The following is a 15644-nucleotide window of genomic DNA, read 5'->3' as shown; positions in this document are numbered from 1 at the left end:
GAACAAACTAATCGGGAATCGCTACATTAGTCCCACTTTCATTCATTGTGCTTCGACAGTGATTCCCTCTGAAGAGCAGATGTGAATTCCACAGATACGCAGTGGTGTGGTCGCTGTTTGTTTGTGGTCCTTGGGCCTGGCAGCTATCACAGCTATCACAACGACACGTGTGTCTTGGATAAGCCCAGTCACTTCCTTCCTTCCAGATAAGGGCAGAGGGTGCAGGGATTAGAACACTGACCGTTCATTCCGATAAGGAAAGGCCTCACACACGCACACACGCACACTCACACACAACAGCATGTTATTTTAGCTGTTCATTCTCTCAGACACTCCCCCTCTCAGCACTAGCAAGCACACACACAAATACCGACATTTGAACACTCGACTTGCATATGTTTTACTGCCTATTGTCTCAATCGACAGATTTGACCTCAGTGTCGCACGCACACACACGCGCACACACACACAAACACACGCACAGACATCATCCAGAGCCAAGAGAAAGCAAAACTGCCAGAGGCCGAATCCGTAGACCAGATATTCCTGACAGCCCCATCTTTTCTTTTGAAAGACGTGTGAACTTCCTGCCATGTTGTTGCCCTCATCTTTCCGTGGCGCCCCTCTGTTTTGAGTTGTCCCCTCTAGTTGACCCTTAGCTATACCCCATCCAGATGAGCCTTGTAAACAGGCTGTTTCCACACACCTTGCTATGCTGCGTTGAAGCCCACCGCCTCACAACTCTGATGTAGGGCCTGCACTGATAGTGCATTCCAGCTGCAGGTGCTGAAAGCTAGAAACCATCTCACCGCAAACGCCCCTCCCCAATCTGAACATCAGCGCTGTCCCCTCGCCATCTTCCACACCACCACCCACAAAGCAACGTTACCACCTACTCACCATGTCTAACTCTTTCACAGACCAGGACAGGAAATGATCAGTGGTCGTCGACATGGGGCAGACAGACGCAGTCTATCAGCAGTGAAAGACTGATTAGATTAGTTTTGGTTGAGGGCAAGCATCCCACACAATACGTTTGAACTCCAGCTGCTCCTGATAGCTCCTCTCACATTTACACACATATAGTGTGTGTAAAGGGCTGCACACATTAAATGTCTACCCCCAACCCCCCCGCTGCCCCCACTTACGAAAAAAGCCAGGGGTCAGCCCTTCAAGTGGCTGTCAACAGATAGCATTTACACAAAACCAAACACATGGCTAGATGCAATGTTAAGTGGGACGAACTGGTGGTGGTTAGAGAATTGTGTGTGATGAAATGAGATTGTTCGTGGTGAAAGAAAAAGTTTGCATTTATGCACACTACTCAGAGCCAATGTCATTGTTTTGAATTAAAGATATAGTAGATACAGTATATTACCGAATCAGACACACAGAGGGGGAATTTATTTCATTATAGTCAGATGCACTGAAAGGTTTGTTTATTTTCAATAAAGCACACGCCGAAATAGGACTTCTGAAATTAATCTGCTGATTCATTTAGCTGATTTTCTTTTTTCCATTGGGCGTCCTAATTAGGTTTCCACACTATATGCAACAGGCAAGCTTTTATCATAATACTGCCTTTTGTTTCCATGGTTTCCATTCAGCACATAATGCTTGCAAAAGGATGGAAAGAAGCAAAAAAAGGATGATTGACGACTCTTGCGAGAGGCACATAAACATAAACAACCAGCATTGATTGATTAAGTTTCTCGCTGACTTTTGTTTCTTAAACACCAGTTAAAGCAGCATTCTCTGCACTGAAACATGCGCCTGCTAGCTGCCACTTTCTGCCTCTGGGGCGTTTTTTTTTTTTTAGCACTATCAAGAAGGAAAGAAAGAGGAATTGGACCCGGTGACCAGTGGTTCTTCACAAGTGACTTATAGGCACTCAGAGTGAGTGATGCTGCAGTTTTCCCCGCTAGCAGACGCAGTCCATTCATTCACTCTGAGCCAACAAAGTTATGAGGGCTTTTTTATTCTTATGAGCTTTTCTGGTAACTGGGTTTTCCTGATGCACATGGTGAGTTCTTTGATAGATGCTGCCCTTCCGTGTCCCTTTGGTAAATGCCCCATGAGTATGCTGGAAAAAGATGGATTATTATGTGTGTGGGTGACTCTACCTTAGTGGAGAGAGTTGAGTATATGCCACACAGGAAGTGCAGATTGAAAGCATGGCGCAGCCAGGGAGCAGGTTTATTAGGGTAGGAAATGACACATCCTGGTGCCACCAGAATAATAGATTCAAAACACTTGGTACTGGAATTGTAAGATTTTTAAAATGCATAGATTTATATCTGCACAATTTGGGGTAAAGAAAATGTGATTGTTCGACAAACACTGGAAGCACACAGAGAAGCCAACATTTATTTATATTTGTTATGCTACTTTGAATCTGTATGCTAGCAGTACTGGCTACTGTTGAACCTCCTGGATGATGTGACCTCATGCTGACCTTCGAGCGCCTAGAGGTCACTGCCGTGAGCAACAGAAAAAACAAAATAACAAAATATAGCTTTGTCACAGCCGGCGAGCAAACTCTGAAGGGAACAGCTGTGAGTTTTGTACTGACCATGCAAACTGCTGTAGGCTTTGTAAGGTCATTATATGATAATGAAAATCATTACAGAATTACATGGGGGTTTAGGACATGAGAGCAGCGGGGAGGGGAGGGGAGGGCCACATTGGGTTTGATAAATGGACTGTGAAGGTGCCCATCTGGCCCTCTCTGTGGCTTTTTCTTCCTGCTCTTTTATCCACTCCTGTCCTTTACTACCCCTCTTTCATTCCCCTCCTCTGTTCTCCAGCGAGCCAGTGTAAAAAGCGAGCAGGCCCGTAGTGAAAGATTAACAGAGTGCAAACCTAGCCCACCTCTATGGAGGAGAAAAGGAGGAGAAACAGGCGGAGGTGTTTATGACCCAAAGCAGGGTTTGTGCCTGACTTGGCAAACCCTGTCCTCCCATTTCTCTGTGAGGGTCGGTAGAAGAGAAGGCAGCCATTGACCTTTGGCATCAGAAACAGTTGGACAGCTCAGTATGTGTTGATTTAGTTGTAGTTTGCAGCCACTTAGGTGTACATTTTTTGACTGGCTTTGGTGCTATTACATAACAGGTTTTAAAACAGTGGAAACAAGATTGTTACTAAAAATAGTTAAACAAGGGAGAGCCAGCAAATTCTAGTGGCAGTGTCATGATTTCCGTCTGTATAACTTAAGATAAGGCTTTTTCTCCTTCTTAGTAATGATGGAAACTTGTAAAGCGTGGTGTATTTTTGTATTTGTTACAAAAAAGAGCCTCCAAGTACTATTAACACATGTTCTTATTTTGTTTTTATTTTATTTTAAGAACTGAATTCAAAACTATTTTTAAATGGTAACAATTAGAATTTTTTTTATTAAATCGGAGGCAACTGTCCTTTTAAAAAAAAAAGGAAATTCCATTCCCTTTGAAAATCCAAGTAGTTGACCGACACTGACTAGCTTATGGTGTCACTATAATAGCTGTACACTCAGAATCTGTGGCGTAGTACATCTGTTGCCTGTGTTTATTACTTTTCTTCAACTTGTTGAGAGTGAGTGAGGTCTTTATCCCAACACAAAGGCGACATCAGCTGACATGGCAAGCAGAGCTAAAGGACAGAGAAGGAGGTCCACGCGTACGCAGCTGCACTCATCACTCAGCTGTCCATCTTGACCTGTGACCCTGTTGGGCCGTCTCCCAGCCTCCATCAGCTTTATGTTTCCTGCCATTGTCATCCTCTCTTGTCCTCACCTGGACAGAGCATTGATACACAAAAGGTCCAGTCTGTCATCAAAACCAAAGGGTCATCGGGGGCCAGCAGGGGCCATAGAGCTGAGATTGAAGCTGTGCCCAGCCAGGGATGACCCCGCCAGTGTTGTCAGCTACCAGTTGCACCCTGTGGAGACACATAGTGACACATTAAAAGGAGGAGAGAGACCTTCGTTGGCTGGCACTTCATTCCAGGAGTGGTGACACTTCTTTTGTGTTGTCCCTGACAGACCCAACCCTAATTCGTGCACTGGGGTGGAGCAGGGAGTTAGGACACAATGGAGGTCCCCTGTCCCAGATGGGAGTTGGAAAGATTGTCTGTGTCGTGTCCACAATTAAGATGGACAGTGCACAGCCTTGTCTCATGTGGTCAATGAGCTGCTTGAAGTGCTCAAAAGGGAGACACCATAATGCATAGATTGCTATCATGCACCAGACAAGTCACACTCTTACACTTAAGAATATGCAGGGCACAGGTTCCCACTGAGCTCTAAGCTGTCATCTTTTCAGCTGTCATTGCACAATAGAGCGAGGCGCAGGCTGCAGTTTTCTGTCGTATAGCCAGAGATAAAATGTATCGAGCACAACCCGAGCCCAACAAGTATTTTTTTTGTGTCTGAACCTGACCTGAGCCCATTGTTTTGCACATTGCTGGCAAATGCAGAGTAGAAAATTAACCGAACCTGACTGAACCTGACCGAACCTGTCCCAAGCCCGACTTTTTCGTAGATTACAGGCACGTGCAGTATCCCAAATGTTATTTCAAAACTTGTGTAGGACCTGTCGGGTCCTGATGGGCTCAGGTCGTGTATCCACACTTCATTGCAAGTAAATGGGTGGGGGGGCAATCTTTTGGTTGGCAGTTTGTGATTCCATGTGCCTCATGTGGATGGGTTTTGGAAACAGGGTTTGAGGAGTACAAGCTAAGAGAAGGTAGCATGAAGCTGTTTCTAAGTAGTTTTAATTAGTAAAGGAGGCTGGCATTGTAAACCAACGTTCGGGTTGGTGGCAGGTCAGTCCGGGCACGTTGTCAACCAGGCCTGTGTGATGTAGGTTCCAACTCGAGGTGACAGGTTAATCAGATCTCCCAGACAGCAGCCCAACATTTGTCTCTACATCACTCCCACAACAGCAGCCCTGTTTTGCAAGCACAACAGGCAGGGCTTGCTCAGTCTGTTTTCCTTGGCATCAGTTGGCAGCCAGAAGTTCTGCTGGCTGCGCCCTTGTTTCTCTTTACCTCAGGGGTTTGTTTGCTCTGATGGTGGGCAAACACCTGTGTGTGGTGGGTGGAACTCTCATCCCACAACCATGTTCTCCCTCTCTGTTGTATGCGTGTCTTTTTCCTTGTACCACCTACTTCTGGCGTCATCGGCATCACTGTGTTTACTCGGTTCAGGGCACGGGAGGAGAAAACAAATAAGGACATGTCATCTGTCTCTTTCATCGCCGGCCAGCCTGTAATTAGCGCAAGCGCAGTGGTTAGCCCAGGACGATGTCGTCTAATTTGTCTGTCTTTATCTAAAACATGTCTGTGTGGTCCCTTAGAACGGTTACATGCGTGCAGAGAGATCGCCTGTGGCCTGAGTGTTTGTGAGGTGTATGTTTGAGTGTGCTTGATTGTAAATTATGAATTCTTCTCTCATGCACCCACCCCTGTTTAGCAATCACTCAGTTATGCATGACATGTCCTGACCTCAGCAGAACCTCACAGCTGCTGTCGCCGTAGTAATCGGCCTCCCATCCTAGTTAGCTCCCCTGCTGGAGAGTACATCAGAGCGCGTCTCATTCTTGCAGGATTATGCTGAGAACAAGATGACGGATGATGCTATTTCTTAACCGTCTACTTACTGTACAAACAGCTTCTACCTGTGTAAATATGCACTTACCTTTATCTTGCCTGGCAAGTCAGTAATTAGCTGTGGAGGTACATGCTTACTCTAGTTCTGTGGTTCATCGCTGGAATGGAAGGCTCTCAACTGGCAGGGATCTGCGTCACACTCTCTTTGTTAAATGTCTCTGCGTAGTCACACCTGCATTAAATTGCTCACAGATTTGAATGGAAACAGTCATTTCATAATTATGCATTTAACCGTAAGAGTTTGGCAACCAAGTGTGGCACGGAGAAGCAGAAAGAGAGAGTTAGAAATGTCATTAAAAGTCCCACAGACGTTTAAAGACACTTGTTGCAGAGACAGTTGCCCATTAAACGCTGCCTTTTTTAATATGGAAACAAGATTTGTGTTTGGAAAAGACAATGTGGTGAGGAGAGAGGAGGGAGGGAATGGGTTTGGGCCTGTTTTACTGGTAGTCAGGAAAACCAGCACATTTTTTCTGGTCAAACCCAACATCCCAGAGAGCTGATAGAGCATGATTGGGTGAGGATGTGTGGCAGGCATGAGAAACAAACAGTGAGAACATGGCGTTATGGGGTGATGGAGGTTGTGCACACTTGGGTGGTGCTCCTGTTTGTTCTGGGACAGCAGTTCTCCTTAAAACCTCAGGTTAAAACTGTAATAACTCAGGATTGTGTGTGGTAAGTGAGCTAATGAGCAAAACTGTAAAAATGAATTATGGCTTCAGTAAACATACAGACAATTTGCATGTCAGATGCTTGCAAAGTGTCACATTGTGTTTAGTGTATGTCTTGTTGAAGGCACTTGTTTGGACGTTAAACATTACTGTGCTGGGCTCCAGGACGGTTACTTTGCTTTTGTTTTGGTGCTGATGATGGTTTTGCAGAACTAGCTACAGCAACGTATCTGGCATTTAAACATACACATGCCTTTTTTACATGCATGCACACCACATGCTCCATCCTTTCCCTTTTTCTCCCATCTACCACAACCACTCCATCTGGGCGGCCCCCTCCACCTCCTCCTTTCCCACCCCACATACACACATCTTTCTCCCCTCCTCCGTTAATTATAACCAACACCGCTGGAACACTTCATTTCATAGCTAGCATATTGTCTCTTCAAGGCTGGCAGGCAGGTCATAAATTATCCTGAAGGTGAGGATGGAAGTTGGAGGAGATAGTTATGAAAATTTCATCTGTCTGCCGTAGTGGCCGCAGCTGCTCCTGTCACCAGCCGTGTGCTGGAGGAATTACACCGGGTCAGTGTGTGTGTGTGTGTGTGTGTGTGTGTGGTAGTGTGTGTGTATTCTTCAGTCTGCGCATATGCGTCAGTACATAAACGCATGTGAACATTTGCAGTGTGCGCGTAAATACATGCACGTCTTTGTGTATGTGCCCGTGTGTGTGTGCGTGTGTGTGTGTCCCTAGGCCAATGTGTACAGCGAGTTGGCCAGGTAAGAACTGCCTGTCAGTGTGGCGAACATCTCTGGCGTCCCTGTCACCCCAGGGCCCCCGGCTCTGCCCCGAAGCAGGGAGATTGGGCGGGGGGACAAGCTCGCAGGGCGGTCCCCAAGCTGTCTCTGTTCATTACTGCTACAGAGACGGGACGTGGCCGGCAGGTGGCCAGACCTTTAGTCCTTACCCACTGTGCTCATCTGCTGCTCTGCTCTGTGTGTGTGTGTGTAGGTGAGTGGGTGTGCAAGTGAGCTCGAGAATGAAAAAGAGTCTGAGGAGACCCATAACTTATGTATTTGAGTAGGGAAGCGCATATTTTACGTTTGACCTATGATTGTGACAGATTATTGCATCGAAGCGGTGTGCCTGCGCATGCACATCTTTCAATGACTATGCTTACATATTTGCAGATGTACAGAAATTCCGCATTTGGAGAAACTGGAGTGCTGCCGTGGCACTTTCCTGACAGAGCGTGGAGCAGCTCTGTTCGACAGACAATTAGTAAGAAACGAAAAACACAGTAACCCCCCTCCATCGTCCCCATATGTCAATCTTCAGTCTCCTGCAAAAATTCTATTAGGGCCAAAGTCCATAGCTGTTAATTACAATTCTAACTAGCTTGCCTCCTGACGAATGGATGGCTTCAGCAGCGATGTAGGATAAAAGGGATATCAGTGATTTCACTTCCCCGTACAAAGACTGCCTCTGAAATGGGTCATCAATCCCACAGTGATAAATGTCTGGTGGAGTAATGACTCTCTTATCGGCGCCGGATTACTGCAGATATTTGTAATTAGTGTAGCCACACAAGTCCCGACAGATGTTTTTGAGGCGGCACAATATCAAAGCCTTGGTTTAGTGTTGAGTTGAACTTTCTGAAAAGAATAGGGATAGTTAGAGCTATTGTACTGTGGCAGATATAGGTGAATCTGAAGAACCGAGTCACAGATTTGTCAGTGGGAATGTCTTAATATACTATGCTGCACACCTACATACAGTGCAGACTAATGTATGGAGCCATGTCTACACGCACACACACACACACACACACACACACACACACACACACACACACACACAGCCTACATATACACACACTTGAGCTCATGGCCTAGTAGCTAAACACACAGCCTGAGGTCCATCCTTCAGATATTGAGCTCAGTGGTCACATGACTTTGAGAGCCAGGGGGTTCCTTCTTCTCCTCCTCTTCCTCCTCCTCCTCCTCCAACCCTAAAGGTAGCCAATGCTACGCCAGGTGGAGTGAACGATTCACTTTTAACTTCCATTTCTCCTGTTTTGGGTCGAGATACACTCGCCGCCCTGAAGTTTTTTTTCCCTCTTTCTTTTTTTTCGTCTTTCACCTCTTCCAGCTCTCATGAAATCACAATGTGATGTATTCAGCCTGAGGTGTAGCTCTATTCACAATGCAGACTGACACTACGAAGCCCTGCTCCCCTCTGTTTTCACAATGCATCTGTACAGATGGACTGTTGACAAGTCTTTACCACTAATACAATTGTCCTGGCTGCAGTCAGTTTTCATATACACTTAAAAAAGCACAGCTGTGTTTTACTCATGTCTGTCTTTCTATAAATATGTGTATATATAAATTCATAGGTATTACAGAGAAAGAACCAACGAACCCTTTGTGTACATGCTGTATTCTGTTGCCAAAATATACACTCGCCATCCAACCACCCCACACACCCACCAGCCCTATACGCATACCCACCTCCTGCCCACCACTGACAGACGTGTAAACAGATGCAGCCAGAGCTGGTAATGGCAGGTGATTATAAGTGGCACACGTGCCAAACTAATTAAACCCCTGGGTTGACAGCAGCATTTGGTAGCACTGGCATTCTGGCATTAGAATAATTGTAGCAGCAGCACATTTCACCTGCGAGACTGCAGCTAACAACGTCATTTATTTTACAGCAGGCTGCACCGGATGTTGCTACAGAGGCTCGAGTTAGCTTGCTTTACGCTTGACATGTATGGCAACCTCAGTCTAAAGGGACGGCGCTCCTGTTTGAGCTGCACTTTGCTGGACAGTGTTTTGCTGGAGGTTATTCTATATATTGTATAGATATATTCAGTAAGTTTTTTTTTACCATGTTAAATTCTAATTCAATATTTTAAGAAGAAATTTATTTTTTCATATCTAAATGTTAAACTCATAAATATGGATGCAAGTTCGTCTACTGAACTGTGAATCTGTAAACACACATAATAAGAACATAGACATTGGACCTGGCAAGAGAGGGTCGTCAACTAACCAGAGGGCATGTGGTTCAATCCCCGGCTCCTCCAGTCTGTATTCCAAAGTGTCCTTGGACAAGATGCTACCATTTACAATATATATAAATACTGTAACAAATACTATACTACCAAATTCTATGTAAATATGTATGTGCAATATAAGAATAGTTAAGAGAAGCTGTAGAAAAAGAAATCGAGAATAAAATAGTTTTTAGAAATCATCAGACATGTGTCCCCAGTTAGGACACACTGCACTAGGCAGGCAGGAAGAAGACAAGGGCAGGACGACTCTCAGTCCGTTCAGTTCTCAGGTCACCGCTTCTCCAGCTGGAGGGTTGCATCTCTGAGTCCACCCCTTAGAGGTCACAGCAATGCCAGGAGGCCAGAAACTGCACCAGGAGGCCCACCTGCACACATCCTGTGCATCTCCACACGCACACACCCACACACACAACTTACTCATCCACGCACTAACACCTGGTCGGTTGAGAAAGATTTCTGACATACCGGTATGTTCTGTGGAAGCTAGTCCTGGCTGAAACTGACTTGACTGATTCATGTGCCTTGTGCTATGCAGCAGGTGTGGCCGGGCCAGGTGCACTCAGAGCCGCATCACAAGGTGTGTGCACTCAAGGCGAGAGGTAAATCTGATACAGTATCTGTTAGAGTAGGAGTCAGTGGGGTTATGTAAAGTATGTAAGGTCATTGCATGTACAGTTGAGATTTATGGGCTGTAGTGTTGCATATCATGTGCCTTCCTGTCATTTCCAAGACCTGACACAACCATTCTCTACTATTTCCATGCTGTAAATCACAGTGGTGACAAATAGGGTGTATTCCGCTCCCACACGCTTTCCCCATAGGCAGCACTGTCTAGTCCACTTGCACGTAATTGCTTCCTTGCTTTACTGCATATATATCACTTGCTGAAACATCACTTAACACTTTTCAGGTTTTATTGCCCATGCACAGACTGTGTTCACTCTTGATAGCTACGATATTAAGCTGGTTGTAGAAGAAGTGAAAAATCTGCTCTTTGAAGGCACAAGTAAGTGGCCGATGGCAGCTGATAGCTGGGGCTTAGTGAATCCTCATTATGTGCTGTAGCAAGCTGATTAAAACATCTGATTTGTTCCCTGTGTGTGTGCTGTGCATGTGCAGGAGTGCGTGTGCATGTGCGTGTGTGAAAGAGTAGGCCTTTGGGCTGCTGCGGTGTGTTATCTGTTTTTTTCAACCTTGTCATACTAATTACAGTCCATATTTACTTACATTCTCTTTTTGTTTTCTGCCCTCGATAGGCATCTGTGAGTGCCTCAGCCTCAGCTCTTCTCATTAACAGACTGATGATGTGTGATAGGTCTATCAAGTGGTGATACAGGGAGCTTTTCGAAAAAAAAAGAGGTCATGATACAAATGTTGTCAGCTTTTTGCAACCACAAAGAATTATGTTCTTATTATCAGTGACGCTGTGATTGCAATTTTGCCAGTGAGAGTTGGTGGGGAAAATACTCACATCGAAGCCAAATGAGATAAAAAGCATCACCACTAGCTTGTATCAGACCCTGATTAAATTGTATTATTGCCCCCGCGATAAACCAAGTGACTGGTTCCCAACTTGGGACAGAGGGATGTGAGATGATTTACAAGATAGAAAAGAAGAAGAAAAAAAAACATAGAAAATGTTTGTTTTTTGTTCCCTACAAATCTTGTTAGCTTTTGTCTTTAGGTATTTATTGTCACTGAATTACTAATAATGAATCTGACAGGTAAACTGAAAAAACATGTATTACCTACTTTAAAAAGGCCTCAATTGGTATCACATAAATCAATTAAGTTCTTTCAAATTAAAGTTAGCAAATGTATTACTACAACTTGTTTACTGTTGAGAAAACCTTTGTATGTTACCTGTTGAAGTAGTTTTTTTTAGTTGGTCCAACCGTTTACTTTTTTCAGTGCAGTGGTGAGCAATATAGCAACATCAAAAATGATCACAATCACTTAAGCATTGTGCAAGCACAGTGAGACAGTAACACATGATAGATCTACCTCAGATTTGTAAAATGTTTTGCTGTTTTCATGCTCATTGAGAAGAGTTTAAAAACACAACCTCCACTCAGGAGAAAGCATCAGTCTTTTAACTTAATAGAAATAATTTGACATTAATCAGGATAATTATCAACATCAACTGATATGATTTTTTTTTTACTTGAAATAATTTTGGGCCATATAACCCATCCCCACATAGAAGTAAATAGCCTCCTTGCTTATACTGTTCAATGGAAGGTTGCAATAACTTCATGTTAAAAATGACGCAAGAAAGTTTAGGAGCCACTGGCTGAATTGTTTATAAGGTTAGTAGAGTTAATAACCCAGACAGAACATCTTTCTAACATTGAATTTCTTGTTACCAGTTTACATTGGTGACCTATGTCAGGTTACTGAGTATGTTCACGGCACGGGACACTCACCACGCCACTAGAGAAAAGACAAATCACTCTGACCACACCCTAACTCTCACTGGCTTTTTGGAGACGCAGTTTCTGATTAACCAAACCCCTTTTAGTTAACTAAACTGGTCACAGCACGATCAACAACAGCGTTATGCAAGTCTAGCTGTGTTAGAGAGACACAGACAAAATTACAATAGACTTTGTAAATGGTTAAACCGAACAGGAAGCTGTGTGAGGATACATGGTGGGGTGAGCTGGGCAAATTACCGACAGCAGCAGAGTATTATATGGCGGAGGTGAAGGGTGGTGTGGTTTTTTTGGGGGGGGTTGTGTGAATGGTTTTATATGAGTGTGAGTGACTGATTCCCAGACACAGAGCACAGTGCATCCTGAATGGGTAAATGGCATTTATTCAGCTGGTTAGTCTGGGAAAACATATGGTGCCATTTGGAGGCCCAGGCTGGTGCACGCTGTTCTCCTGTAATTAGACTGGCCCAGCAGAGCGGCTACATGACTGGCTCATGATAACCACCCTACTGTACCCTACAGTGCCGCTGCCACCCAGCCCTGGCTGCAGCACAGGACCAGCACACCACATTACACATCCTGTTAACACACTGTTCAACACCAGTGAACACCGGTGACACCACAGCTTTGGCAGCTGCACGTGTAGTGCACAGAGGGCCAGATTTACTGTACGTATGTGATGGCACAGACAAAATTATGCGCTGCACCTTTAATTCTCTTAATTTGGTTCATAACCCTGTGAGCTACTCCTGTCCAGGATGTATCCCATGTCTTGCCCATTGTGTGCTAGAATAAACTTTATATATTTTCAACAAATTGATCTAAAATTTACGTGTTTGTGTTCAAAATGTGTCTTTTCACCCATAGACTGGCACATGCTGATTTTAAGATGGTAATTACCTTTCTTTTTTTCTTTCTTTTTTTATTGTCTTTGCTCTCATCTTTTTTTCTTCTTTTAATCACTTCCCACCCTCCCTTCATCAGGATCAGGGGAGCAGATTGTGGGTTGAAGGCGTGGGCTGTGTTGGCAGGGCTGTGGGGGTGTCAGATGGGCTTTTGTCCCGTCAGGGGGGAACAGGCTGGCAACCCGGCGGGAAGGCCCTGTTGAAGATCCACTGCTGGGAATCAGACTGAGCCAGTGCCTGGCCCAAACTAGGCACATACATACACACACACACACACACACACATCGGGTGGGATTGTAAGGAAAGTGGTGGGGGTGTCCAAACCTGGGATAAAGACATTTCCTGCCTCATTTATAAAATCTGACACCACCAGTCTGCCCTCTCCTCCTCCCTCATCAACATCCCTTCACAAAGATCACACACACATGCTGGTGTGTGTGGACATACAGCGGAAATCCAAGCTGCTGTCTCGGGTCTTAAGCTGCATTTCCTCTAATGACCACTACATGTTGGCTTTGAATTAAATTTTTCACATGAATATCTTACAGTTTATTTACCCCATTCGATCGTGATTCCACCAACCATTGTTTTAGTGAAGAGATAACCGTGAGAAAAGAGTAATATTTTCCAGGACATGGTTGGTCCACTAATTTATGTGGCTTTAGTAAAAGTGAGACTGCAGCTTCATATTGTCCCTTCAGAACCCTTGAGAGACCTTTGTGCAGTTTCACAGATGCTGCTTCTTTTCTTCCACATCAGTGTGTAAATCCTGACACATAATTTAAATACCTCTGTGGGGTTGGAGGACAGTTAAGAGCACAGCGAGCATTGTCGCATTTCTCTACACATACAGCACCTACAGTCATATGTACAGCCAACACCCCCTCAACACGCACACATGCACTTACATACTGTACTACATACTGTCTGTGTCCAGAAGGGGCTGTCTGCGTGGCATGCTACTCTCTTGTTGTCTGTTTAGCCGAGTCCAGCATGTGAGAGCGCTGACAAATTTGCATATGCCGCCATGTATATTTCATCAGCGTTTAAGACACACATCACCGGCAGTGAATTATGCATGTGGCTGGTACAGTGGAGGTGCTTGTTTTATGCACTCGTGAAGGGAAATTGAACTGTGTTTTCTTCTGCTCATGACGCTCAAGGCCCAAGGCCCATTAAAGTACACAGAGCAGGCATCTCTTAAATGGCCTGGCGGTGTACATCGTATTCCCCTCTAACAAAGGCGGCTTGGCATCGGGAAAGGAGTCCGACAGGCTCTGACGGCTAGGTAATAGGATTCCCACCTCTCCAAAGGGACTGACTGAGGTGCTGTTGTAGTATCCTTGTAGACCGCGCTGTCTTTTCATATGTGAATGTGCATATGTGTTTGTTAAATGCGGTGCCGTGGAAGTGATGAGTGACTGAATAATTCAAAACTGGCATGTCTCACAAAATGATGCAAACCCGTGCATGGATTGTCAGTGGGAGGAATAGAGTGTTGCAGTAAACACAGCCTAAAAGGCTCTTATGCATTATAGACAAGCCTTTTGAAACTGTTTTCTCATATGCAAATGGAACACATACAGCTGCAAAGGCTTAATATGAATCTCTTCTATTCATTGCAAATCCAAATGAGGCACAGGACTGTTTATGCAACCGCTAGAGGAGGATGGAGGGGTGTTGGTCGAATCACATGAAAGATACAATGAAAGACACAATTGTGCTGCTATCAGTGTTTACTTTAAAGAGTGAGCAGTTAGAGCTGTGGCTTAGCCGGCACCCAGCACTTGTGTTCTCATAAGCCTCTTCTGGACTGAGGGAATAGACTGCAGAGGATGAGCATCATTAGATATGTCATTTAAGACACCTCTGCTCTCCCACCGCTCTATATTTATCCACTTGCAGGTCTCTAACAGGCCCTCAGGTCAACACACTGTGTCCCTACCTGTCAGCTTGGCAGCGGAAGGGACATATGTAGTGGATAGAGACAATATGAAGCCACCTGCTAGTCACCCTGCCCTCGCCTCTCCTCTCCCCTCAGCTCCTCTTCTGCTCCTCTTCTCTTCATCTCACCTTGCCACTGGATGCATTTGTGACAATTCATATATCCATGCTATAGCCGCCTTGTTTAACTTGGCTTAGCACCAGTGAATCTGCTATTTATAGAGTTCGTTTTTGCCACCTCTGCGTGGTAAATGATGATAAGCCTTGCCTGTAATAAACAATCTCGTAAACAGCTCTGCAGCTCAGCCCTTGATGGCCTTAGGGGCTTGTAAGAGCTTTATAACACATTTATTACCCCTTTAATGGCCTAGAAGCTGTGAGCCATAACATAAGCTAACACTAATTTAATTTCCTGACATATATTGGCTTTATGTTATCTTTAGGTTTTTAGTTATTTTTGCCAACTTGATTGATTCCATGCCTAGTCCTATTTAGGGCCCTGCTTAATGCATTGTGACACCAAAGAGAACTACTGTATATTCAGCACTTGCCTCAATTATTTTGCCACTTGGTATTCAGCTTCTGCCGAGAGAAGAAGAGAAACCATTACTTTGTTAGCCAAAAGCACACATCCACTCAGAACAGACGAAAGGGCCAGCATGGGGAATAGAGATATTTGATGTTGAATCTCCCCCTATTTACAGTAGGATGCCTGAATAAACGTGTTCAGAAGCTGAAAAGCAGCATTATGACCCATAACCCCGAGGTATTTGAAATGGAACAGCAGATCTTACTTTGAAAAAGAATAGGCTATGTGCTCTGGGCTCACTGTTTATACCTTGATGTGATTTGGACTGAAATGTAAAAAAAAAAACTGTTTATCTGTTCTTTCCCTTTTGTCCATGGCTGAAAATTGCAGGGCTTTGAAAAGGAAGGCTATTCAGATCCACTGCACCG

At 44.6% G+C, this 15644-nt stretch overlaps 1 protein-coding gene across 3 annotated transcripts in view; it reads left to right on the top strand.

Moving 5' to 3' along the window:
• The window catches only part of fto (FTO alpha-ketoglutarate dependent dioxygenase), a 120936-nt gene that overhangs the window by 58423 nt on the left and 46869 nt on the right, over positions 1–15644 (top strand). The gene's annotated exons all lie outside the window — the stretch shown is intronic.

This window comes from Hippoglossus hippoglossus, chromosome 3 (genome assembly GCF_009819705.1).
Source record: "Hippoglossus hippoglossus isolate fHipHip1 chromosome 3, fHipHip1.pri, whole genome shotgun sequence".
NCBI classification, from domain to species: domain Eukaryota; kingdom Metazoa; phylum Chordata; class Actinopteri; order Pleuronectiformes; family Pleuronectidae; genus Hippoglossus; species Hippoglossus hippoglossus.
This window is presented reverse-complemented; position numbering and strand designations above follow the sequence as displayed.